Genomic DNA, 27,284 nt, shown 5'->3' on the forward strand with positions numbered 1-27,284 from the left:
TCAGCATCACCCGACTTAATTCGACTACATTCCATTATCCTCGTTTTGCTTTTGTTGTTATTCATCTTATATCCTCCTTTCAAGACACTGTCCATTCCGTTCAACTGCTCTTCCAAGTCCTTTGCTGTCTCTGACTGAATTACAATGTCATCGGCGAACCTCAAAGTTTTTATTTCTTCTCCCTGGATTTTAATAACTACTCCAAATTTTTCTTTTGTTTCCTTAACTGCTTGCTCAATATACAGATTGAATAACATCGGGGAGAGGCTACAACCCTGTCTCACTCCCTTCCCAACCACTGCTTCCCTTTCATGCCCCTCGACTCTTATAACTGCCATCTGGTTTCTGTACAAACTGTAAATAGCCTTTCGCTCCCTGTATTTTACCCCTGCCACCTTCATAATTTGAAAGAGAGTATTCCAGTCAACATTGTCAACACACACACACACACACACACACACACACACACACACACACACACACACATATATATATATATATATATATATATATATATATATATATATATATATATATATACTCATAAATATTAATAATATGAGTACGTAAGGAGTTCACCAATTTTAGTTTCATACTTATGCATATATTTCTTTATTTGATGTTATATAAAATCCAGGGTATATTGCTGAACTGCAAACGTTGACGCCACCTAATCACGGCGTCATATGACGGTGGATTTTTGACGTACACGTCTACCGCCTCACCATTGATTGTTGCAGCGATATTCTTCAAACATGGGAGACTACTCATCCATGTTATCAATTCTGTGGCACATAATCACTGTGTCATGTGATGGTGCATTGTTTCTGCACACGTCCACCAGCTCATTATGGAATATTGCAACGTTGTTCCCTTCAAAAACAGAAAACGGATCACAGCATGATACTTCATGTTATCAATGGGTTACAACATGCTGCTTCTCTAGCGACCTCCTCTGGAACTGCGGGGCGGAGACTTAAGTTCGTACAAAACCTAAAGACATTTATTTTGCAAACAAACAAAATTATATATGAAGTTTGTTGACATCATCAACCAGAATCTACGCGATCTGATGTGATTTTTTATTTGTGTAAGGGATTGAAAACCCATGAAGTGAAGATCACCCATGAAATATTTATTTAGATTGATTATTAGTTTCGGCTGACATTCTAACTATCTACAGATCTAAGATATAAAAGAGATTTATTACAAGGTCAGTTGGTTTGACTACTGTATAAGACGAGGTGCACTCTGTCGATTATTTAATTTTGCTTACATTTACATCTTTTTTCTTAAATTGTTGTTGGAACACATAGATTTTACGTAAGTTTATAGCTAACTGCTACGGAGTCAAGACCTAGTGGTCGTCAGTCCCCATTTCGACATCGTTTCTTCAACGTAGTACTGGGCATCAGCTTCACAATATTCACATGTACCACGTTAAAGCAACGTACACGTGACTGTCTCTGTTGCCAAATGATGTAAATACTGTTTGTGTTAGGTACTAAGTAACTTCATAACGACTTCGCCGGCCGTAGTGGCCGAGCGGTTGTAGGCGCTTCAGTCTGAAATTGCGCGACCGCTACGGTCGCAGGTTCGAATCCTGCGTCGGGCGGGGATGTGTGTTGTCCGTAGGTTAGTTAAGTTTAAGTAGTTCTAAGTTCTAGGGGACTGATGACCTCAAAAGTTAAGTCCCATAGTGCTCAGAGCCATTTGAACCCAGGCATAACGACTTGGATAAGACGGTATCTTTTACATTTAGCCATTTTAGTGGATAGTTCGTTATGCAAACATTGTTTTATGTGCACTTCCTCTCTTCTACGTTAATGTATATTTTCAGTTTTTTTTTTTTTTTTTTTTTTTTTTTTTTTTTTTTTTTTTTTTGCATCCAGCCTGGACAGGCGGTGCGTGGGTCTGCTCCTGTGAACTGCTTCTGTAATATAGGCTGAGAGTGAAGGAAGCGAGTAGGAGCAGGAGACGTGAAGCACTTCGGTGCTGCATGTGACTTTAACACTTTTAATAGAGTCAAAAACACAAGTAAATATCAAATGCATACATAACTTTGGCTAGGATGAGCACGTAGGTGTGAAGCCGTAGTCCATGTCTAATCCTGTGAAGTTAGGCTGACTCTTCTGTATAATCTCGAAACTAACAAATACTCGTTGCTGTTCAAATTTTAACTGAACGTAACTAATACAAAATCTCAATACCAAGCTGTCCCACTCGGTAGTAGAAGCGATATTTCCAGGCCGTCTGCCCTTGATGAAATGGGCCGAAATCAAGACGGCACTCCCTGACCTCCACAGCGTCTGTCAGAGGGCGCTGTGGTCGGCGTAGTTAGTCTTCTCTCGTAGTGCCAACTTAAGAGAGTGTTCACCTACGTTGTGGCATCGTTACTATCGACGCCACAAGTTTGATGACCATTGTTCAATAATACTGGCCTGAAGGACGAAAAGCTGTTTTTAATTATGTATTCTGTGCATGTTGTCATTTTAATAAATATTTTAACGATGTGTGAAGCCATAATGGCACAGACAGTAATAATATGATACGTATTCTGTAATTAATTCGTTTATTTACTCTTGGACCCAGCTACAGTATTATGTAAGCCGTTGTAAGTTGGTAACATGAGAAAAAAATCCGCTTTATATATTACATCTGAAAACGACTGATCATTCCAAATTAAGAAGTTTCATGTGTGATCTTGACTTCTTAGATTTTCTTTCATTCCCTAACACAGAGGAAATTATTTATATAAGACACGAATTCAGACATTGTCTGAGAGCAGGCATTGATTTAACTCAACGGGGGAAACAGTGGGGTTCGAACGCGGGTCTCCTGCTTACAAGGCAGATGCGCTTTCAGACTTGTCAGAGAGAAATGATGCCATTTTGATCCAACAGCCACTATGAATTACATTGGCCGCTAGCGGGAATTGATTTAAATCAGTGAGACATTGGGAAAAGTTGAAAATTTGCATCAGACCAGCATTCGAAACCGGGTCTCATTACTGGGCAGATGCCCTGATCACTCCGCCCTATGGACGCAGTGGTAATCTCAACTGCACGGACTACCATAGCACGGCTCGAGTAACGGGGATAATGAGCAAGGGAAGCTACATCAGTAGTGCGTGGAGCAGCTGCGAATTTGACTCCGACGGAAGGCGTTCTATTTTAGTCCATGCAGTTGTGATGACCACTGTGTCGAGATGGCGCATTGGTCAGAGCATGCCTAGAAAGCAAGAGACCCAGGTTTGAATCCTGGTCCAGTACAAATCTTCAACATTTCCCATTGATTTATATTAACGCCTGCTCACAGCCGATGTCTGTAATTCCTTTTTTCTTAATTCATACTGGTGTTGGATCAAAATGGTGCTGTTCTTTCAGACGTGTCCGAAAGAACAGACACCACACATAAATTATTTATATAGCTTGATTGTTTTGTAAGTGATAATTGATGCTTTATGATTGTGCTCGTAATTCCACTAGCAACAGCTACTACACTCCTGGAAATGGAAAAAAGAACACATTGACACCGGTGTGTCAGACCCACCATACTTGCTCCGGACACTGCGAGAGGGCTGTACAAGCAATGATCACACGCACGGCACAGCGGACACACCAGGAACCGCGGTGTTGGCCGTCGAATGGCGCTAGCTGCGCAGCATTTGTGCACCGCCGCCGTCAGTGTCAGCCAGTTTGCCGTGGCATACGGAGCTCCATCGCAGTCTTTAACACTGGTAGCATGCCGCGACAGCGTGGACGTGAACCGTATGTGCAGTTGACGGACTTCGAGCGAGGGCGTATAGTGGGCATGCGGGAGGCCGGGTGGACGTACCGCCGAATTGCTCAACACGTGGGGCGTGAGGTCTCCACAGTACATCGATGTTGTCGCCAGTGGTCGGCGGAAGGTGCACGTGCCCGTCGACCTGGGACCGGACCGCAGCGACGCACGGATGCACGCCAAGACCGTAGGGGACCGTAGGGGACCGCACCGCCACTTCCCAGCAAATTAGGGACACTGTTGCTCCTGGGGTATCGGCGAGGACCATTCGCAACCGTCTCCATGCAGCTGGGCTACGGTCCCGCACACCGTTATGCCGTCTTCCGCTCACGCCCCAACATCGTGCAGCCCGCCTCCAGTGGTGTCGCGACAGACGTGAATGGAGGGACGAATGGAGACGTGTCGTCTTCAGCGATGAGAGTCGCTTCTGCCTTGGTGCCAATGATGGCCGTATGCGTGTTTGGCGCCGTGCAGGTGAGCGCCACAATCAGGACTGCATACGACCGAGGCACACAGGGCCAACACCCGGCATCATGGTGTGGGGAGCGATCTCCTACACTGGCCGTACACCACTGGTGATCGTCGAGGGGACACTGAATAGTGCTCGGTACATCCAAACCGTCATCGAACCCATCGTTCTACCATTCCTAGACCGGCAAGGGAACTTGCTGTTCCAACAGGACAATGCACGTCCGCATGTATCCCGTGCCACCCAACGTGCTCTAGAAGGTGTAAGTCAACTACCCTGGCCAGCAAGATCTCCGGATCTGTCCCCCATTGAGCATGTTTGGGACTGGATGAAGCGTCGTCTCACGCGGTCTGCACGTCCAGCACGAACGCTGGTCCAACTGAGGCGCCAGGTGGAAATGGCATGGCAAGCCGTTCCACAGGACTACATCCAGCATCTCTACGATCGTCTCCATGGGAGAATAGCAGCCTGCATTGCTGCGAAAGGTGGATATACACTGTACTAGTGCCGACATTGTGCATGCTCTGTTGCCTGTGTCTATGTGCCTGTGGTTCTGTCAGTGTGATCATGTGATGTATCTGACCCCAGGAATGTGTCAATAAAGTTTCCCCTTCCTGGGACAATGAATTCACGGTGTTCTTATTTCAATTTCCAGGAGTGTAGATAAAATAGTCATGTGTGCGCCAAAAGCCACATATAGTTACATCAATTTCGGGAAACAGGCTATTTCCAGCTTGGAATATGCAGTGGGTTTACCTCGTGGAAGAATCGGCGCCACTCTGAGCTTCTTTGGCCTTTAATAGCGCTCGCCAGCCAGCGCGGTCGACCCTCGGTCGGTCTGCAGCGACCCGCAGCCCTGCACAGAGTGGCCGAAGCACTTTACGACCGCCGTCTCAGCTGCAGTTTCCTTCCGGTCCGCCCCGAACCCCGCTGCTCTGCCGTAATGGATGTACACGTAAACGTTGCCCTGCCGTAATTAGGGGGTGCGAGGTGCAGGGGCCCACCTGCCTCGCGTAAACCCGCCGTCCGAATAAAAAACGACTAATGGGCCGCCCTCCTGCTACGACCCACCTCCCTCGCCCCCCCCCCCCCCCGCCACTCCCTGCTCATCTGCTTTATACTACAAATAGTTTATGAAACGGTGCGGCCATACTACGCAGTCGTGCGTGAGTGAATGCCTCCGCGCATTACAGGATTACGCTAATAAACTGGCGCCTGCGTGGCGCTCGTTTATCTTCAGTCATTTCTGGAGGGGAGTGACTGCGAGGGGAGATGTACGCCTGTAACTTTTAATGTCCTTAGCAGCTACACTGTCGGGCAGGAAATAAAAAGACCAGACGGGGTCGTTAGTTAGCGTGAAATGCAAAAGCAAATTTGGTACTTCCTTAGGCGCGACGGTGGCACATCGAATGGATGACTCATGCAAGTTGTATAATTCTGCCTCTGCAGAGAAAATGTCAGTGTCTGATAATATACAATGACGTAAAGGGAAAATGTTCTACCTTGAAAACCCTGAGCACACCTTACCAAGCAGGTATTGCAGTAATCCTGTACCTATGGCATACGTTGATTGAAATTTGGTAATATTACAATATTTCCGTACCTATTAATTTCATCCTTACGCGCCCTTATTTCCAGCGTTATCAGAACAAGAAAGCCGGTTGAAGTAGGGTATGAGTACATAATTTCTAGACAGATGAAGAACCACAACAGCTGTTAAAGGATCCTTTATTAAACCGACCGGTTTTACAGCTTATAGCTGCATCTTCAGATTTGCACCAATGTGCTAAAACATTACGACCACCTGCTTAATACGTGTTGCTTGAGGCTTTCCCGACGGACATGTTGTATATATGGTTCTCGGGCGAGACGTCGGATGTCATATTTAAAACTCCACAATATTTCATCAGCGCAACTGGCTGACATCTTTAGGTGCGACGAACACACTGCTAAGGCAGGACCAGAGCCCCCTATTCATGCCAGTGTTAGGCAGGAAGTGCGCATGCGTGGAGTCGCCAAATTCAATGGCCAATAGCGAACTGGCATAAATAGAGGGCTCTGGTCATGCCTTAATAGTGTGTTCGTCGCACCTGAAGATGTCTGCCAGTTGCGCTGATGAAATTTTGTGGAGTTTTCACTATGACATCCGACGTCTCTCCCAAGAACCATATATACACCTGCTTTATAGTTCGTTTGTCCGTGTTTGGAACGAAATACATAAATGATTCCGCGTATCAGGGATCCGACACTTTGTTGGTAAGTTTGTGGAGGTATGCCTACGCACAGATCTTGTAATTCACGAAAATAATGGGCTGCTGAGTTGCGTACTCAGTTTGGGCGTTCAATTGCGAGCCAGATGGGTTCTATAGGATTTACATCAGACGAATTTGGTCGCCGAGACATCAACGTGAGTTCACTAAAATGTTCCTCAAATCGCTGTAGCACGGTTCTGGCTCCGAGACACGGACAATTATACTGCTGAAAGGTTACACTGCCGTCGGGGGAAACATTAAGCATGAAGAGGTGCAGTTCATTAGCATCTGTCAGCGTGTCTTGGACTGCTACCACAGGTCCCATGCAACCGCAAGTGAATCTCTCCCATAGTATAATACTGCTCCCATCGGCCAACGTCCGTGGCGCGCTGCACGTTTCGAGCCGCCGTTCACCTCGATGACGGCGTTTGTGGAGGCGACCATCGGCCTAATGTATTAATAATGTGATTCATCCGAAGAGCCAACAAGTTTCCGCTGATAGACGGTCAGATCTCGATGGTCCCGTGACCACTGCAATCGTAACTGACGATATCGTTGCGTCAACATGAGAACACGTAGGGGTGGTCTGCTGCTGAGCTCCATGTTAAACAATGTGCGGTGAACGGTGCGTTCCGAAACACTTGTGTATGCACCAGCATTGTGCTCTTGCGGCAGAGATGCTACAGATCACCGTGTATCCTATGTTACGGAGCAGACAAACCTCAGCACGCCATGTTCTGTGAAACGTCGTGGACGTTTCACTTTCCTTCTACCTCTTTCCGTAGATGCTCACAACAGTAGCACTCGAACATTCGACCAGCTTCTCCGTTTTAGAGATACTCGTTCACAGACTCTTCGCTTATACATGGATTTCCTCATTTTCTGACAATATCGTCCCTCCGCTGAAACACATCTGTTACCGCGTCACGTGCCCACAAGACCACCAGGTGGAATGCATCGTCGCGGTGGGCAATGGTCGTAATGTTTTGGTTTATCAGTGTATATCTGAGTAGAGAAAAATGAGGAATATAATAAAAATTATGACCTATACACCAAGTTAAGAGAAGTTATGGAAAGTGCGGATAAAAGTACTCACAAGGGAATCTCCCCATCGCACCCCCCTCATATTTAGTTATAAGTTGGCACAGTGGATAGGCCTTGAAAAACTGAACACAGATCAATCGAGAAAACAGGAAGAAGTTGTATGGAGCTATGAAAAAAATAAGCAAAATATACATACTGAGTAGTCAATGTGCAAGATAGGCAACTTCATGGACAGCGTAGACGCAGGAGCGCCGTGGTCCCGTGGTCCCGTGGTTAGCGTGAGCAGCTGCGGAACGAGAGGCCCTAGCTTCAAGTCTTCCCTCGAGTGAAAAATTTACTTCTTTTTTTTCGCAAAGTTATGATCTGTCCGTTTATTGACGTCTCTGTTCACTGACGAAAGAACGTGCCTCTCCAACGGGAACCGATAACATTTGATAGCAAGGTCATAAGTCAACCGATTCCTCCACAGGAAAACACGTCTGATATATTCTATACGACACTGGTGACGGCATGTGCGTCACATAATTGTCTGAAAATAAAAAATTAAAATTTACACTCGAGGGAAGATTTGAACCTAGGACCTTTCGTTCTGCAGTTGCTCACGGTAACCAGGAGACCACGGCGCTCCTGAAGTCAGATTGTCCTTAATGTTGCCTATCTTACACATGGGCTACTCAGTTTGTATATTTTGCTTATTTTTTTCATAGTTCCACACAACTTCTTCCTGTTTTCTCGATTGATCTGTGTTCAGTTTTTCAAGGCCTATCCACTGTGCCAACTTATAACTAAATCTGAGGGGAGTGCGATGGGGAGGTTCCCTTGTCAGTATCAATGCGTATGAAATTCAGAGCAGGGGTTATATGGACGACCCAGCATTTTTAGTCAAATCAAAACAGAACGTCCATTTAAAGATCTGTAGTTAGGTAATGAAATCGGCAGAACGATGGAGTTGACCTCCCCATATAGCAATGGATGCTACAATAAAAACCAAGAGAACTAATACGGCTCAAAATTCAAAGTTTGAAAATGTGGAATTAAAATGAAGGCTTAATGTAATTAGATAATGGCAAGGTTGGAAGAGAAACATAGGGAAATAGACTCGTGTGGCAGTAGCATATCAGCCACAAAACAACAGGCGACCTAAAACATAAAAATAGAGCAATAATAGTCAATAAAGATAGGTTGTGAGGAGGAAGTGGATGAAAAGAAATAAACGGACCAAAAAAAGTGAAGAATTGAAGAAGGGTGGTAATAAAAAGATTATCAGAGTGTAAAACGCAGATGGTCACTTAGTTGTAATAAATATAGTTCAGAGTCGGCATAACAATAAGCTCGCGGTGCTAGGGAGGCGACCGAATAGGCTAGTGCGCGCAGACTAGGTAGCAGGGGGCACCAAACGAGCTCGGGAGAAACAATAAATGTTACCAATGAAAGGGACGGAAAAATCTGAGTGGCAACCTTCTATGAGTATTTTCCAGCCTCCAAGTTTGATTATATCCTTCCTTTAATACATTAGTGGGCCCTAATATATATATATACTTATTTACAATACTTCAGCTCATCTTAATTAGTTACTAGAAAAATTTACCTCGTGTTGACTGGGTGTTGTGTGATGTCCTTAGGTTAGTTAGGTTTAAGTAGTTCTAAGTTCTAGGGGACTGATGACCATAGATGATAAGTCCCATAGTGCTCAGAGCCATTTGAACCATTTTTTGAACTAGGAAAATTTGGATTTCTATTTTCACTATGGGCATTTCTAAGTTCTACTGGTGTCTTATTCTACATATTTCTTTCATTGCTATGTTCTTGAAGCTGATATTATTCTGGATCTACTCTACTCTACCTGCAGCGTTACAAGTGTTCCAGCGTGTTATAAACCCACGTTTTGGCCGTGCACATCGAGCTAATTCCAGTGGGCATGCCCCTGGCACCTGTCTGGCCCAGAATATTTGAATCGCTGCAGTTCTATGCTAATGGCATTATTGTATCTTATTCTACGTCTAACCTAATACTAATTCCTACTGTCATGTCCGGTGAGTGTCCTAGTAAGTTTAAATGTGCGCCCTCCCCCCCCCCCCCCCCCCATAGTCCGAGACGTGGCGGATCCCAGCCATGAAGCAGCTGGCCAAGTCCACGCCGCGGCAGAACAGGACAGGTGTACGGAGTATAAATCGGGTTTAGTCTATTATTGATTGTTACTTAAGAATTCTCTTAAAACTTTGCTCGATATTTCATTGGCAAGTTTGTTTAGGGTTTAAAAATGGTCCTCTTGCCTGAGCAAGTTGTTGTCTTAAATGTGCCGCTACATCGTCGAAGAGGTGGCACTCATACACCACATAGTCTGGGGTGCCCTGTACGGCCCCACAGTCACACGTTGGTGTAGCCCGCATCCCAAACCGGCATAGATATGTCGGGTAGGGTCCATGTCCAGTAAGGAAGTCCAGCAGTTCTATTGATGGCTTGAAGTATTTGAGCTGTAATCGCTCCATAATATTGGGCAGCATTTCGTGCGTTCTTCGAGCCGTCTCGTCGTTATCCCACTGTTCCTGCCAAAGTTCCTCCCCTCTACATTTAATTTCAGATTTATTCCCTACGTGAGTCCCCATTTCCTCGACTATTTTATCCCTCTTCTTTTTTACCCAGTACCATGCCGCCGGTTCTCTGGTTTTTATATCAAGAGTACAGCGTCCCATTAGTACTAATAATGCTCCCCCCGGAGTTGTCCTATATACCCCTACAGATCGCAAGAGCATATTTCGCTGCACTCTTCTTACGACCAAGGTGGGCATGACACTCGTGAGCCTGTGAGCCCAGACTCCTGACACGTATCCTACAATTGATATCAGAATACTATTATGGTAAAGATTCATTAAACCTGGTGGCATGTGGAAACGTTTATGTCCAATTCCAATCAGGTTATTGTTTCTAGGGATCTCTGCGTCAAAGTGTCAATATGTGACGTGCAGTTCCACCTCTCGTCGACGACTACACCTAGATATCGGGTCTCACAGAGCCGAAGAACTGGTGAGCCATCTATTCGCACTGTTGGATTCCTTACGACCTGTCCCTTAAGTAGTGTAACAATTCTGATACTAAATGTAACACTTCTGTCACTAAATGTAACTGGGTTTTCTCTTTTGATGCTGTCAATTGTCAGGATGAGCATTCTAAAGCATTCTGTCAGAGTGAAAATATTAAATAAATTAACTTTTCTCTCTTAACAACATGTGGGGAGGGTGGGTTCTTCCTTGGCTCGGGTACGAGGTAGAATGAAACAGCATTTTTACATAAGATAACTTTTATTGAAAGTTTCGTACAACTGTATCTTACTGGATGTTATGGTTCGGAGAACGGCAGCTGTGTCGTTTGCGTAGCCTTCTGTTGCGGCAGCGACGGCGGCGGCGGCGGTGGCGTCTGATTACGCGTAGCGGTGTGTATCTCGTGTCGCCGTCTCGCCCAGCTGACTGGAGACGCGCAGCGCGAGGTGGCCCGTTTAATTATTGCGAGCGAAGTCGTGCATCGGATGGTGATACCTTGGATGTGGCGTCCCAGTGTTTCACTTCTCTAAGCGGCCGCGTGTGTTGTGCGTCGGCCACCGGAGCGGTGCGGCGGGGGAAGGCCAGTGTCGCGGACTCGAACCACGGACTCCCGCTTGCCAGTCTTCGGCTGTCAGATCTTCATTCCAGCTCACAGGTGACTGCTGATGTGAGGCCGTCTCCTTCCCGTCCTCACGAGTCACCCGGGTACGTAAAAATCAGACTTCAAATACCTTTTAACTTCTGTCTTCTGGCGCCGAGGCTGCTGCTTGCTATTCCATTACAGCGGCGGACTTGGTGCGTCAGTGCATGATGTAGTCTCTTCTTGCATGACGGTCTTCAGCACCGAAACTGACTGAAAACTACTGCTACGCTTCTTCACTTCTTCGTCTTCTTCGTCTCTCGTCTTCGTCTCCGTCTCCCTCTGCCGGGCCCACCGCGTCTCGCGTATTTATTCACTTCAGTTCACTGGAGGTGAACGACTTCACGGCCATTGCCTCTCCTGTCACGTTGAAAAGCTTCTCGAAGAATCTTCTTAACGTCGTTCATTGGCTCTTGGGATGTAGGCGAGGGCCTTTGCTCACATGTGACAACTGAGAAACACGTGAGCCGGTCGGGCGATGCCCTGACGGCTGAATCGACAGCGCCCGCTTATGTGGAACTTGCTGACTTCACGGTCATTGTTTCTTCTGTTCTGCTGTTCTGCCCGCTGAATGCTAGTATGTAACTCTCTAAACTAAACCAAGTTTTTCATTTATATTCTAATTTCTACTTCACTTTGATTTCACTAATTTATTTACTTAAGTACCACTCAACAGTAGTACGTATGTGGACTTTCTAGCTGAGATTGTCATTTTGGTTGTACGGCACCATGTTGTTAGGATGGATATGGGCTTTCGAATTTCGGTTCCGAATCCTCGCGGGTACTACCGCCAACCAACAGGAGGAGGTCGCCTGCGTAGGCTATTCCCTCTAGTACATCGTCGCTGTTTTGCAAGTTAATTACATTTTCTTTTTTTGAAAAAAATTCTTTATTCTTGATATTTATATTATACCCAATCCACCATCTTGTGTGATTAATGTGATTAATGGGTCCTAGAGTTATACAATATTATTTTTAGCAGCTAATTACAGTAATTACAAGTGAGCTATAGTACAGTTTGACAATGGGCAATTTCTATTCTATTAGTTCTCTGATTAGCTCCAATGGCTAACCTTTACTGCCTGCAGCTCACAGGTGTGTCAGTGGTTGTATAAACCTACTGCACGGCCTTGCCTACCGAGCTAACGCCGATGAACATGCCCCTGAAACCAGGCAGGCCAAGGATGACTTTAATCGCTGCAGGTTCCTATTTGTGTTTCCTGTTTCTAAGTCCTACTAACTAAGATCCTATCCTACGACAAGTCCGGTCTACGTCTCAGTTCGGCTTGTTGTACCCTATCCTCCTAGTCCTGCACATGGCGGATTCCAAATGTACTGTAAGTCGAACTATACACGCGAAACCATTTTCGTAAAAATCACCTACGTAAGAGCGCCATGTTAATTTACATACACAAAGTTCACTTGATGTGCATCTTCACGTTTTCGCGGCGTAAAGACTGTTCCATAAAGTTTCGAACGTGCAGCCGCATAAATTCAGCTTCTTCTTCTAAGGCACTACAAATGAAACCAACAGTGGCTACAAGAAAAGTGGAAGAAGACACGGAAAGTTTTAAATCCGTGGCTTTTCTGCCATACGTGGGAAGCTTTACGTCAACAATTGGACGGATCCTCAGTAAACACAAAGTGAAAGTGATTTCCCGCCCTCCACCAAACACTGCAGCACTCCTGTGTTCCGTTAAAGATGATTTGGTGCTTCGGAAGCCTATGGTTTATAAGATCCCCTGCGAGTGCGGCCGTTCATACACCGGACAGACGACACGTACAGTCCAGGAGAGATACACGGAGCACAGCAGGTACACCCGTCTCTTGCAACCTAATAAATCTGCCTTGGCTGAGCTCTGTATTGACACTTGCACTCTATGGTGTACGATTTGAGCCTCGACTTCTTCTTTCTGGGACTCAGTAGTGACAGAAGCAATGGAAATTCGGTTGTCGACGAATTTAATTAATAGAATAGCGATTTCAGCTTGGAAAAACCATGGAATTTGGCAATTTCTGTAATTAAATCACAAAGACGCCGCGACGGTGCAGCTCTCTGTGGCACATCGATATCACCGTGTGGAACGACTGCGCAGCCATAGATTTAATTTCCATGCATATGTTACACCTCTTTGCCGTCTATCAACGTCTCTGGCGTCTTATGTATCTTTGGCTGCTTACACAGTGGTTCGGTCCTCAGGTTTAAAAGGACGAAGCAAGTGCTGGGGCGTTAGTCACCTCGGCTCACTCTAAATATGGCTGGACCGTATTCAGCCGAAATATTAGAAGAAGAAGCTGAATTTATGCGACTGCACGCCAGAAACTTTATGGAATAACGTTTACTTGTTTGACACTGAATGAAATGGAAGGTGACTTCGGTGGTTACCACAAATGTGGTGACCATACTTACCACTTCTCATTAAATCTTCATACACATAGCACGAAAAACCATATCACAGTCCAAAAGAAGTCACAAAAGTTATTTACGCTATGCAGATACACTCCTGAAACTTCTATAGCAAATTAAGGAGGAATGTAGCTGTGTGTCGTTTCAAACAACATCCGCCATTCATTTACGAACAGTACTGTACTGGAGACGTACCGCTTCAGGCACTTATTACTCAGTTCCACTTTAATTTTTTCTCGTCTGCTAATTCCCTTGCCTTAATATTTGATGTTCAGCTGATTTCCCTTCAGCTATTCTTCATTTCTTCCATCTTAATTTCGCGTAGCTTCAACCTCAATATGTCCCGCACGTGCTGCCTCTTCTTTCAACGGTATTAAGTCTTCCTAGTTTTTGGACAACAAGGCTACGTCGTCTACAAGCATTTTAACCAGCAGAAATATCAAATACCAAGGAGCCAGTATATACCAGTTAGAATGTCAAGTTTGGGAACTGTGGATGTTGGGCATCAATTTCAAACCTACGCACGAAGAACACATAAGAAGCTGGAATATGCTGAACACGTAATGGCATGACCCATCTACGATATGGAAATTATTTGTACGAACCATCACAACAGAAAACTCCTAATATACAGGAAAATTTTCACAAAATAGTCCTTATAATCAACATGAAAGTAATAAATGACAAAATTAATAAAAGTAACAGTTCACTGATCATGGTAGTCACTAAAAAAAGAGCAAACCGAGACGTAACATCACTATCTTAAACAATAACTTGCTCAGTCTCACCACCACTGACATTCCTCCACACAAATTTCTTCTGTTTGCCCAAAGCATCCGCATCACACATAATAACACGGGCACCCACCTAACAAGAAAACGAACATCAAACTCCATACAGACATCAGGATGCAAACGAAAGACTGTCCGTAAACACACATCAGCAGATGGCAACGTTTGTAAACAGTAAACCAATACACTTCTTTAGAAGAACACGTGTATGAGAGTGAAATGTTTAGGCGAAATTTTTTGGTGCATAAAAACAAACAGCCTTAGATTTAGTTGCACAAACGTATTGCATGGACTCACCACGTCTCCAAGAAAATAATAATGATAATAATAATAGTACAAAAGCAACTGAAAAACGTCAGAAAACATAAAAATAAAGCCTTTACTCCACTCCTGAAATTTTCTTCAGTCCGTTACGTCCTTCCTAACACACATACTTTTTTTATCAAATTTTTGAGCGGAGCGAAAACAAGACCACCTGGGAACTGCACAATGAATTTGACAAAATACAAATACATACAAATAGTGTATCAGACAGATTAGCGTAAGAACTACATTTGCAGAGAAAGATTTAATTGTTTGAAAGTAATCAGGGTAATTATGAAAAATTAGTGATTTCTAGGAAATTTACTGAATGGATTTTTTGTCCGAATTCTCATGGCCAAACGAAGAGTAGGAAATGGACAGACGGTGTATCTAAATGATGAGTATGAGGCCTATTTTTGCAAAAAAATACGTGTAATTGCTTGACATTAATCAGGGTACTTAAGAAAAAGATTGTATTTTGAGGGTAAATTGAAATATTTCACGAAGAGCTGCTGCTACCTGTGAAAAGTTCATCTCTTAGCCGTTTTGCGCATAAAAAGTTACATTGATGTGATGATGTTTCAGATGTTTGACTCACTCATGAGAATTTGTGCCATTTTTTGGAGCTGTATGCGTATGACAATCTGAGACGGCGTCTTTATATGAGTGTGTACTGTAAGCCTCCTGAAGATGGATCTGTATTCAAAAAGATTTTTGGATTAAGTTAAACAGGTAATCCAAACCGAGTCTTGGCTGCAGTGTTTCTTGTGAATATCAAATGGTTCAAATGGCTCTGAGCACTATGGGACTTAGCATCTGTGGTCATCAGTCCCCTAGAACTTAGAACTACTTAAACCTAACTAGTCTAAGGACATCACACACATCCATGCCCGAGGCAGGATTCGAACCTGCGACCGTAGCAGTCGCACAGTTCAGGACTGAGCGCCTAGAACCGCGAGACCACCGCGGCCGGCTTGTGAATATCAAACTACATACAAAAGAAGCATTACAAATCTACTCTTGTGAACATAGCACTAGGAACTTGCGAAATGAGGCAGCTCGTGCGACAGCTCGCAAGTTTCACCGTAACTGCACACTAGTGGTATTAATGTTCTTCGTCAAAGCTGTTGATCATTCACTAATTGAATGAATTTGGGGAGAAATGTCTAGTTCTAGAATTGTTCATTTATTTCGGAATCTCCTCCGTATCATACACAAATCTTACTTTATGGGATAGCAACCGCATAAGCACCACATTTGTGTCTAGGCGAGTAGGTCGTTGTACGATGTGACTTGAAACTAGGTCTTTCTCAGCTCGGTGGTGCATTAACGTAAGCTAATGTCCACCGAACTCTTGATTACTCCTACGAGCGTAATTACTGCAGTTTGCTGTTTTCAGACGCTATTAATTCCCTAAGTACAGTGACTCTGTGAGACCATACACTCCGTGGTCCTTTTTTAGTTCCTTTACGTAATGGGTGCATATAGTGTCTCTTATTTGTGTTGATGTAGTGTACACTCTGAAACAAAGATTTTTGTAGAATAATTTGAATTTCTAGACATGGAACCCATAGTTTCCATATCTTTGTTACTGAATAATTTCCTGTCTTTCGCGTTTCGTAACTAAGTGACTATTAGCATTGTTTACTTTTTTTTCTTTGGAATTTACTTTTAACCACCTTTTCGCATATAATTTCAGTGTGACGAGGAGCTGGTGCATTACTTGATGGAATACTTTGATTGAGAGTACATGTGAATACTGTGGCCCTGAAGCCTCTGGACAGATCAGCACAGTATCCGGGACCGGGACTCATACCTGGAACCTGCCGTTTCTTTGTCCGTACCTAGGTGGCATAGTAACCGAGTATCAGTACGGGTTCGGTTCTAGGCCCATTGTTGTGTTCGCCAAATACGCTTGGCGTCAAACATATGAATACGGCAAAAAGAGAACCCCGTAACACAGGAAGTAATTACTGTGATGAGGTGGCTTGCTTGCACGCCATCGCAGGGCCAAATAAAGTCTGGCAACAATTATAGCAACAATGATGGTGACACATATTGGCAACAATTTACAATAATTTGTTAATAGGAATTTTACACTATTTAACTGGAATGTGATCATTTACACTGATCTGTCTTTAACGATGGTATAATCTTGAATTCAGTGATCGATGAGTTAACAACACTTGTTGAATATCCAGCTAACCTCTTGTTCGTGACAACTGCAATTGAGTCCTTACACATTCCTGAGACATCGTCTTGATGGTCCTTTCTTTTACGATTCGTTGCTGCGGTATAGGTTGAAAAGTGTAAACTCCCAAACTGAGTGGAATAAACCACACGTTGTCGGGGCCGTACCAAGTTGCCAATAACCAGAGTTCTAACGTCCGAAGAACTAAGCCGATCTAAACCGTGCACAAGACAGAAACGTCAACTGTGTACGTAATATGTCAAGGGAGCAAAGCAAGAGAGAGATACACCTGAACAAGCAGCTGTCTATGTTTTGCAGAATATTAGCAGCTCTAGCTTCTGAACTGACAAACACACTGTAACGTTGTTACTTTAATTTGGTATGCTGAAATCGGTGCTAATTGACAATGAAAGTGGGTTAAAAGCCGTGATCTGTCTGGGGACATTAACCGTGGATTACTGGGCAACTGTTTCATCAGATATTTAGCAGACTAACACTAATGATAATCTTTTAATAGTCATACAAAACCGGTAAAATATATATATAAAAAGGAGAATTTAAATAAAAAGAAAGAAATCAGTTTATACTTGGAAATTTATTTTAAGATTGTTCATTGAAATTTCAGCATATTATACGTGAGTTATAACTGAGCTGGTGCCTTATTTACGATTGAAAAGAATGTGAGATTGTAATCTTACGGAACACATAAAATATGGAGCCAAGATTTGGGAAACTGCATACAACACTCCATTCATAAAATAACACACGAAGAACATTGAAACATAAGCAAGAAGAAATTAACCACAACCAACAGATTCAGTTTTTACCCAAAGAAATTACGTTCATATCACAATCCTGTCCGTCATGTAATTACCACACACTGGTATACTAAATTCATATTAACTCTTTGTGAAGTCTTCGCAAAAAGAATAGCTGAGGGCTACTTTGATGATTACACCACATGCTCCACGTGGTCAACTTGGTTTACACAAAGCGTACAACTCCACAATAATTTTGATAATTAAAATACATTAGATCGAAAAGCAATTGACAAAAGAAAAACCTTGAACTGGTTACTAACGTCTTACTATTAACCTGATGGGTCAAACAGTTATATAAGCACGTGGTACTGGTCTCGCAAAGTACACCCCACGTGGGTTGAACATAAAGAAAAGCATAAAGAAAAGTTGCTATATTAAAAAAATATTCTCAAGACGAGACGTTATAATCTCACGCACATTCGGATTTAAGATTGATGAACTTAGTTAGAGTTACTGATCAACACGTGGTTCCACTTTACTCACAAAGTAGTAACAAAGCAACTACCGAAAAATAATCTGAACTTCACACGATAATTACACTGCGCTGCAATTTAAGATAACATCGGATATTTTAGACCTAATCCCGAAATAAAAGTGATTAAATTTTCAGTTAGGCCGAACTTAAGAAATCCATTGTCCTACGGACTTAACAGACACGCGCTTAGCCGGAGATCTTACCACTTCAGACGCTCGCCACGGCCACCCTGCAACTGCCCTACTTCCGAACGTGCTTCCTGAGGGGTGGCTCACAAAGACCAACGGAAGTGGCCAGAGGGGCAGCTTCCTATACCAACATGACAACGGACGGACAGGACCATACTAAGAATAGAAACCTCTTTGCTTTTAGGAAGCGTAGCTACCTGTTCCGACGTTGGTCCTACTGTTCTCTAGCAGACAGCCTTGTCTGCTACCCTCAAGCATGCAACTAGAAATACATATGCTCATTCATCCTCTCACACAAAAGGGAAGGGGGATGACAGTATCTTATCATATACAGTATATAAAAGAAAGCGGATGTAGGTTCCGTATGAGACTGTGTGACATGAATTACATATAAGAATTACATATAAACTGTGCTTTAAAGTGTAGTAGTGTGACAGATCGTTCTTGTTTATGTGTAAAAGTAACACGTTCCACTGCTCAGTCTCCTCCCAGATAGTCAGAAACGCCACAGTACATTTAGAAGAGGAATTTATTCCATAAATGGCAACAGATTTAAGAAATTAAACATGAAAGGAATCCAACAGAGACCTTTCAACACAAGTGCATTTAGTCGGCGGCCGCCTTACCTTCTCACCTCTGTTTACGTCCGTTCCTGGTAGCTGAGTGGTCAAATGGTTCAAATGGCTCTGAGCACTATGGGACTTAACATCTATGGTCATCAGTCCCCTAGAACTTAGAACTACTTAAACCTAACTAACCTAAGGACAGCACACAACACCCAGCCATCACGAGGCAGAGAAAATCCCTGACCCCGCCGGGAATCGAACCCGGAAACCCGGTCGTTGGAAGCGAGAACGCTACCGCACGATAGCTGAGTGGTCAATGCTACGGAATGTCATGCCTAACAGCCCGGGTTCGATTCCAGGCTTGGTCGGACATTTACAACATTTCATTGCCCTGTCAGCAACTGTATAAACATTGATTTTAATTTTAAAATCCAACAGCCTCAGTTGCACAGTTTACCTAGATTTACCTAGTTTTCAGTCGGCATAACCCAACCTTCTTCAAAAAAAAAAGTAACTACCGTTTGTCCACAGTGGACACCGTCAAGCTAAAACTACAAATCCATAAATTATCGTCAGACTGTAAAAACCTATCTGAAACTGCCTCCGCGCCACCTCGCGACCGCGATGCGGCAGCACGCGTGGCCATAGACACGCAAGTCGCCGAAGTGCCGTCAACTCGAAAGAATTGCACCAGGCGAACGGTCTACCCGACGGGCGGCCCTAGCCACACGGCGTTTCCATTTACCTCTCTTTACAATACCAGTGGTCTCTAGACTACCTCGCTGGTCAACTCCAACTGCCTGAGTGTGCCAGCCGTAGATGCCTATAAACGAAAGCGCCAAAGAAACTGGTATAGGCATGCGTATTCAAATAAAGAGATATGTAAACAGGCAGAATGCGGAGCTGCGGTCGGCAACGCCTATATAAGAAAACAAGTGTCTGGCGCAGTTGTTAGATCGGTTACTGCTGTTACAATGCAGATTATCCAGATTTAAGTGAGTCTGTGCGTGTTGTTATAGTCGGCGCAAGAGCGATGGGACACAGCATCTCCGACGTAACGATGAAGTAGAGATTTTCCCGTACTACCATTTCACCAGTGTACCGTGAATATCAGGAATCCGGTAAAACATCAGATCTCCGGCATCGCTACGGCCGGAAATAGTTCCTGCAAGAACAGGACCAATAACGACTGAGGATAATCGTTCAATGACTCAGAAGAGCAACTCTTCCGCAAATTGCTGCAGATTTCAATGCTGGGCCCTCAACAAGTGTCGCGTGCGAACCATTCAACGAAACATCATCGATATGGGTTTTCGGAGCCGAAGAACCACTCGTGTACCCTTGATGACTGCACGACACAAAGCCTTACGCCTCGCCTGGGCCCGTCAACACCGACATTGGACTGTCGATGACTGGAAACGTGTTGCCTGGTCGAATGAGTCTCGTTTCAAATCGTACCGAGTGGATGGACGTGTACAGGTATGGAAACAGCCTCATGAATCCAGGAACCCTACATGTCAGCAGAGCACTGTTCAAGTTTTTGGAGGCTCTGTTATTGTGTGGGGCATGTGCAAATGTAGTGATTTGGGACCCCTGATACGTCTTGATACGACTCTGACAGATAAGACGCACATAAGCATCTTGTCTGATCACCTGCGTCCATTCCTGCCCATTGTGCATTCCGACGGACTACGGCAATTCCAGCAAGACAGTGCGACACCCCACACGTCCAGAATTGCTACGGAGTGGCTCCAGGAACACTCTTTTGAGTTTTAACACCTCACTGCCCAGATACGAACATTATTGAGCATATCTGGGATACCTTGCAACGTGCTGTTCTCCACCCCCTCGTATCCTTACGGATTTATGGGAAGCGTTGCAGGATTCATGATCTCAATTCCCTACAGACATTTTCCACGTCATGTTGCGGCACTTCTGCTTGCTCGCTTGGGCCCTATCCGATATTAGGCATATGTACCAGTTTTTTGGCTCTATTTCGTTTGTTGCCAAACTACAACATGCCTGTTCCGGAAGGTCACTAGAGGACGAAAAGAAATTACCTTTCAATTCTGCTCCCACATCAGCCTATTATATAGCATGTCGCCGTAAATTTCAAAACAAAAATTAGGTAATCAATCCTTTGTCACACACACAACAATAGAAATTTGTTTACAAAACTACAACATGGTGGACGGTGCAAAGTACATGAACATGCAGGCATGCTGCAATTCTATACCCAGAGACCCGAGTTCTATATCCAGGTTATAGAGAGCTCATTGTCCAATACACACGGCGCGAGCGCGCATTACTGGCGGTTGCCGTAATCAGTTCGCTGGCACCCAGTATTGTTGGTTCCGCGTCCTTCGATGCCATGCCATTGTCGGCAGGCGCGGATACCAGATCTTCAGGTACAGTTCTGGGAACAAAATTTGAATCATGAGGCGCAACTGATCACCTAAAATGTTCACATAATAGTTGGCTGTAACATGGTCTTTCAGAATAATGATGGGACCAGCAGAATACCATGATATGACTGCCTGCCCTACCAGACTTCCAACTCCATGCTTAACCGTTGAAATCAAACCATCAGGATTGTAGGCTTCTTTTGGAGTTCTCCAGACGTAAAACCGGTCCGATGTTGGAAATAACGAAAACGTTGACTCGTCGGATAATACGACGTGTTTCCACTGATCATCCGCCAAGGATTTATGCTCCTGACACCATGTATTACGCTTCTTTAGTTGCTTGTCGTCACTAATAGTTTCGGTATAGCAATTCGTCCATAAATATTCGCTTTATGGAGTTCTCGGCGGACAGTGTCGAAGATGGCTATTGAACTCTGCAGTCACTTTAGTCATCATAGTTTTGTGTTGTTTTGACACAATTCGTGTTAGCGTACGACTGTCTCTGTCATTTAGTTTTGATTTTCACCCATTATTACGTTTACACGATGATGTCTTTCCACATTTTGTGTAGGCTGTCATGACTGTTGAAACACTTGCTGTTGGAGCATTCAATAAGTTGGCTGTCTTGGTTACTGATGCTCCAGTTAATCGGGGCACCTCAATCTGCCCTCTTTGGAACTCTGTGAGGTCTTTCATTGCAAGTCGACTTCGGTCTCTGATTGCAAATACGAAGTGTGGACTACTCGTAAACAATCTGCACTGATGCCCATTCCGTACTGAACACGCACAGTCAAGCGTGACACTTGCCTTGCCTGGGTTGTCGACCGTCAAACACAACCATCCCATTACTACCACTGTCCACATTATTTTGCCTATCCCATGTATAAGCTAATGTAAGAGAAAACTGAACTAAATTTTGTACTTGTTGCCACTACGTTATTGGCTATAAGTTGGAATTTTAAAAATTTTATTTGTCAAATAATATGATCAGCAATTTGTTGGATACTTTTAAAACACTTTACATCAGATGAGGAACATTTTATCGATGGCTGCTTTAGTCATCACTTTCAGAAAGTGGTGGGTTATTCTTAGTAAACAGCTAAACAAATCTAAGTTCAAAAATGGTTCAAATGGCTCTGAGCACTATGGGACTTAACATCTGTAGTCATCAGTCCCCTAGAACTTAGAACTACTTAAACCTAACTAACCTAAGGACATCACACACATCCATGCCCGAGGCAGGACTCGAACCTGCCACCATAGCGGTCGCGCGGTTCCAGACTGAAGCGCCTAGAACCGCTCGACCATTCCGGCCGGCAAACAAATCTAAGTGCCAGTTTCTTAATATCAGTCACAGAACCCTCGCAACATTTTTTAAATTTATGTGCAGGATATGTAACAATATCTAGTTCACCAAAAATTAAATAAATTTAAGAATAATGCACTCTGAAAAATTTTGTACCATAGGAACGTGTGTTACAGAACACACATCAAAAAAAGTATTGCATCACCTCAGGCCCGAGAGTTCTGGAACCTGCACAGAAAATTGGTATAGACATCAACATACTCATAATTTCCGCCATTTTATTGCTCATCAAAACCACACATTGCATGTCGTACCACCATACAGCGAGACCTTTAGAGGTGGTGGTCCAGATTGCTGCACACACTGGTACCTCTAATAAACAGTGGCACGTCCTCTTGCATTGATGCGTTCCTGGATTCGTCGTGGCATACTATCCACAAGTTCACCAAGGCACTGTTGGTCCAGATTGTCCCAGTCCTCAACAGCGATTCGCCGTACATCCCCCAGAGTGGTTGGTGGGTCACGTCGCCCATAAACAGCTCTTTTCAGTCTATCCCAGGCATGTACGATAGGATTCATGTCTGGAGAACATGCTGGCCACTCTAGCCGAGCGATGTCGTTATCCTGAAGGAAGTCATTCACAATATGTGCACGATGATAGAATGTTTGGGTGGTAGACGTGAATGGATCCTGAGGGACGAGGATCTGCTTCGACGTTGAGTCTTCCTAATTTTCCCAGCAAGAACCACCACCATAACTGTCGTATTGGCGTTGTGTTGCAGGAACAGACTTCATTTCACGCTCACCTTACACATCGTACACAAAACATCCAGCAGTAAAAATTACGAACTACGTGCATGCCAGCATCAGGCACATGTAACGATCCTACTAAATATACAGGTACTGATCCATTGCACAGACCAGTGTAAAGTTGCATTGCATCCCACAAACTATACAATAAGTCGCAAGAGACGCTCCCTGTTACCCTATGTCGTTGTTTGAAACATTGCTTTTTGTGCTGTAACACACTTTGTACACTGCCATACGTTATGTTTTTCTGCCACGACTTCGAGGTGCGTGTCAGGTTCTAAACTGACATTAACATGTTCTGATCCATTGCTACTCGCAGAAAACTAGACCTTGCATGGTGTAAATCATGTTGCTACTACTGCTACCATAACATACCACACGCACTGGATGATTTTAAATAGAAGACAGTTACAACATAAGGAAGCTGGAAGAGTTTGGCGGCGTTGTGGAGAATTTCCTAGTCGGCCGCTGTGGAAGAGCGGTTCTAGGTGCTTCAGTCTGGAATCGCGCTGCTTCTACGGTCGCAGGTTCGAATCCTGCCTCGGCCATGGATGTGTGTGATGTCCTTAGGTTAGTTACGTTTAGGTAGTTCTAAGTCTAGGGGACTGATGACCTCAGATGTTAAGTCCCATAGTGCTCAGAGCCATTTGTTTCTTCGCAGTTATCTTCCTTGTGCCTATATTTCCCCGTCCGACATCCGTTACTACTAACGGCCATGTCGCAGTGGTAACACCGGTTCCAACTCAGATCATCGAAGTTAAGCACTGTCGGGCTGGGCTAGCACTTGGATGGGTGACCATCCGGTGTGCCCAGGGCTGTTGGCAATCGGGGTGCATTCAGCCTTTGTGAGGCAAACTGAGGAGCTACTTGACTGGGAAGTAGCGGCTCTGTTCTCGTAAACTGACATAAGGGCGGGAGAACGGTGTGCTAATCGCACGCCCCTCCATAGCCGCATCCAGACACGACTGTGGTCTGAGGATGACATGGCGGCCGGTACTGTTGGGCGTTCATGGCCTGTTCGGGAAGAGTTTATTCCGGTTTAGTTTTAGGCATCTGTAAGTGCCTTTCTGAGTATTCCATTCTTCTTCAACTGAAGTGCTTACAGTAAAAAAAAAAAAAAAAAAAAAAAAAAAAAAAAAAATCTTTTCTGTACGTTCAGAATAAGGAATATGTTGCTGAATTTCCCCAAAAATCAGACCGTACTTTATTACTCACAGGAAGTAGCTACGGTATGCAATCTTCCTTGTGCCCGAGTCAGTGGAATTGGCTAATATTCGTATGTGCATTGCAAATTCAAAGCTACATAAATTGTTTTCTTGGTACTCAAATGTTTATTCAAATTTTTAAATTGTTTCCTATGTTTAATCCTAGAAATTTCACAGAATCCACTTCTAGATCTTGACTTTTTGATTTATTTTAATCTTCTGGGATTTTCACTCTTGGTGTGGTGTGCCTATTACCTTCCCTTCCACCACGTATGCCTCTCTGTACAATATGGCGCTTCGTGTCGTTGGTCTGTTACCACTGGAAGAAAAAGATTTTGTATTGAATACTATCGTACACTACTGTAGTGTTCTCGCAGAGAATTTATAGTGTTGTATTTTTCTTCGAAGCTACGAAAATTAATTTTCGTGGTTCAGGAGATGATATTTGCAACTAGCATGTAATCAACCCATTTGTGACGCAATTAACAGAACTGTACAGCGCAATGAAAATACCAGCGCTCCTGAAAGATTGGAGGAAATATTAAGGTTCAAGGCACCGTTCACGACAAGAACGGTACGGAGTACATGACCACGCACAAATATGTTGTGGCCTTCGCAGAGGTACCACAATGTGTAGAAATCGACAATAACTTTAAATCTGTGATGCCAAACGAAGATTTCAGCTCGGATACTCCTAAAACAAACTATCACGTAACCTCCGATTGTCTATTAAAAATGGAGAAAATTTGATATTTTTATGTATGTGTACGTATATGCTTACTGTACTTCTCCATATAGTCTCCAATAAAATTCCAATGTATACCGTGACGAATTTCTTCATACTCTTCGTCAAAGAATTGGGCCGTCCTATGCTTCTGCCGATTTTTGACCTCGTCGTCGGTCGTGAAATAGACCGATCACATAGGATCAGTCGTGGGTAAAGCATGTGGTACATTTCGGTTTATTAGCAGAATACTGCGGAAGTGCAATCGGCCTATAAAGGAGATTGCTTACAAATCACTCGAGAGACCTGTTCTAAAATATTGCTCAAGTGTATGGGATCCGTACTAAATAGGACTAACAGGCGATATTGAACAGAGAAGGGCAACACGAATGGTCACAGGTTTGTCTGACCCGTGCGATAGCATCACAGAGATGCTGAAGAAACAAAACCAGCAGGTCTTGCACGCCTGATGCCAAGTCCAGATTGTAGGGAGGCTGTACAGAAATATGCTATCCAAAGATTGTTTTTGCTTCGATTCTCAGTAAGCGGTCGCGCATTGTCGTGAAGGAGTGTGATTTCTCCGGTAATCATCCGATGCCGTTTGATCTGGAGTCAGAATCGGAGTTATGTTTCACAGCAAACCTGTGATGTCACAGTATTCTAAGGCGTTACACTTGTGAAATCTGTTGTAGAAATTCATTCGCGATCCCAAAAAACTATAAGCATCATTCTGCAGTTTGGCAGCATCTGCTAGGATTTTTTTGGGATTATTTGTAGAATCCACGGTTTAGATTACTTCATAGTTTACAGTTTACCGTCTGAACCCTTGATCCGTTTCTTGTCATGATTCTGTTCAGAAAATCCTCCCTTCTTATTGGTAGCGCTGAAGGAGTGCCACGGCCGAACCTATTCTTCGACTTTTGTGAAGATCTGCTGGGCAATTTGGTACCCAATGTGAAGAAAATTCATTGTAACGTAACTTCCCTGTGGCAATGATGAGGGTTTGTTCTTGAAACTTGAAGCACATATTGAGAAATCTCAGAACCAATGTCTCGCGGGCACCATTTCGTTAACGTGTTGCACAACGTAATCAACAACATCTGAATGTTTTCCTCGACCACTTTCATTATTCGCATCTGTGAGACCAAGCTTGAATTCTCTGTACCTCTCCCTCACAACACCGCCAGTCATAAACCTTTGGCCATAGGCAAGACAGAATCCGTAATAAATATCGACGGCGTCGACTCCCTCTGCTTGTAGGAAACGAATAACAGAACTTATCTCGGAACTGGCGGGAGAGGCAATAACATTATCCACTTCACTCGCTTACTGCTGACACACTGCCGAGCGCAACGGAGGTGTAACGTGGTCTCCAAAGTCTTCTTTTCCACCCACAAAAGCTTTATGTATCTGTTCCTTGTCAGTAGTCAATCGGAATTTGATTTAATAATAGCCCTCATATTTCGGAGCATGATGTTCATCGCACGATTAGTTCTGAGGAAAACGAAGAGTTTTCCAACAGTACTTAAACGCAGATGGAAGCTTAGTGAGCGAGAAGGTCATTGCCAACCAAAGCTCTGTTAGCGAAGAATCACCAAATTAATTGGAAGCTGAAGGAAGCATCTGCATAATTTGCACAGTTTTGAGGACATGGTATTTACAATTATAAAATTACTGTCATACGAATCTGGAATTGTCTGGGTATTCGTTTTGCCAGTTTTCTGCTAGAAACGAAAGCAAAACAGATTAACTGTGTTCAAAGCACAATATCGAAAAAAGTTATTTTCTGTATCTTCATGAAAACTCCTTTGAAACTGTGAAAGAGTCGTACAAAGAAATAGGCATAATGTACAAATGTATAAGCAC

At 43.8% G+C, this 27,284-nt stretch overlaps 1 pseudogene; it reads left to right on the plus strand.

Annotated features, from left to right (window-relative positions):
- The first annotated feature begins 24,194 nt into the window (after window positions 1-24,194).
- On the plus strand, window positions 24,195-24,313 carry LOC126163819 (5S ribosomal RNA; annotated as a pseudogene).
- The last annotated feature ends 2,971 nt before the right edge of the window (window positions 24,314-27,284 follow it).

This window comes from Schistocerca cancellata, chromosome 2, assembly GCF_023864275.1.
Source record: "Schistocerca cancellata isolate TAMUIC-IGC-003103 chromosome 2, iqSchCanc2.1, whole genome shotgun sequence".
Lineage (NCBI taxonomy): Eukaryota > Metazoa > Arthropoda > Insecta > Orthoptera > Acrididae > Schistocerca > Schistocerca cancellata.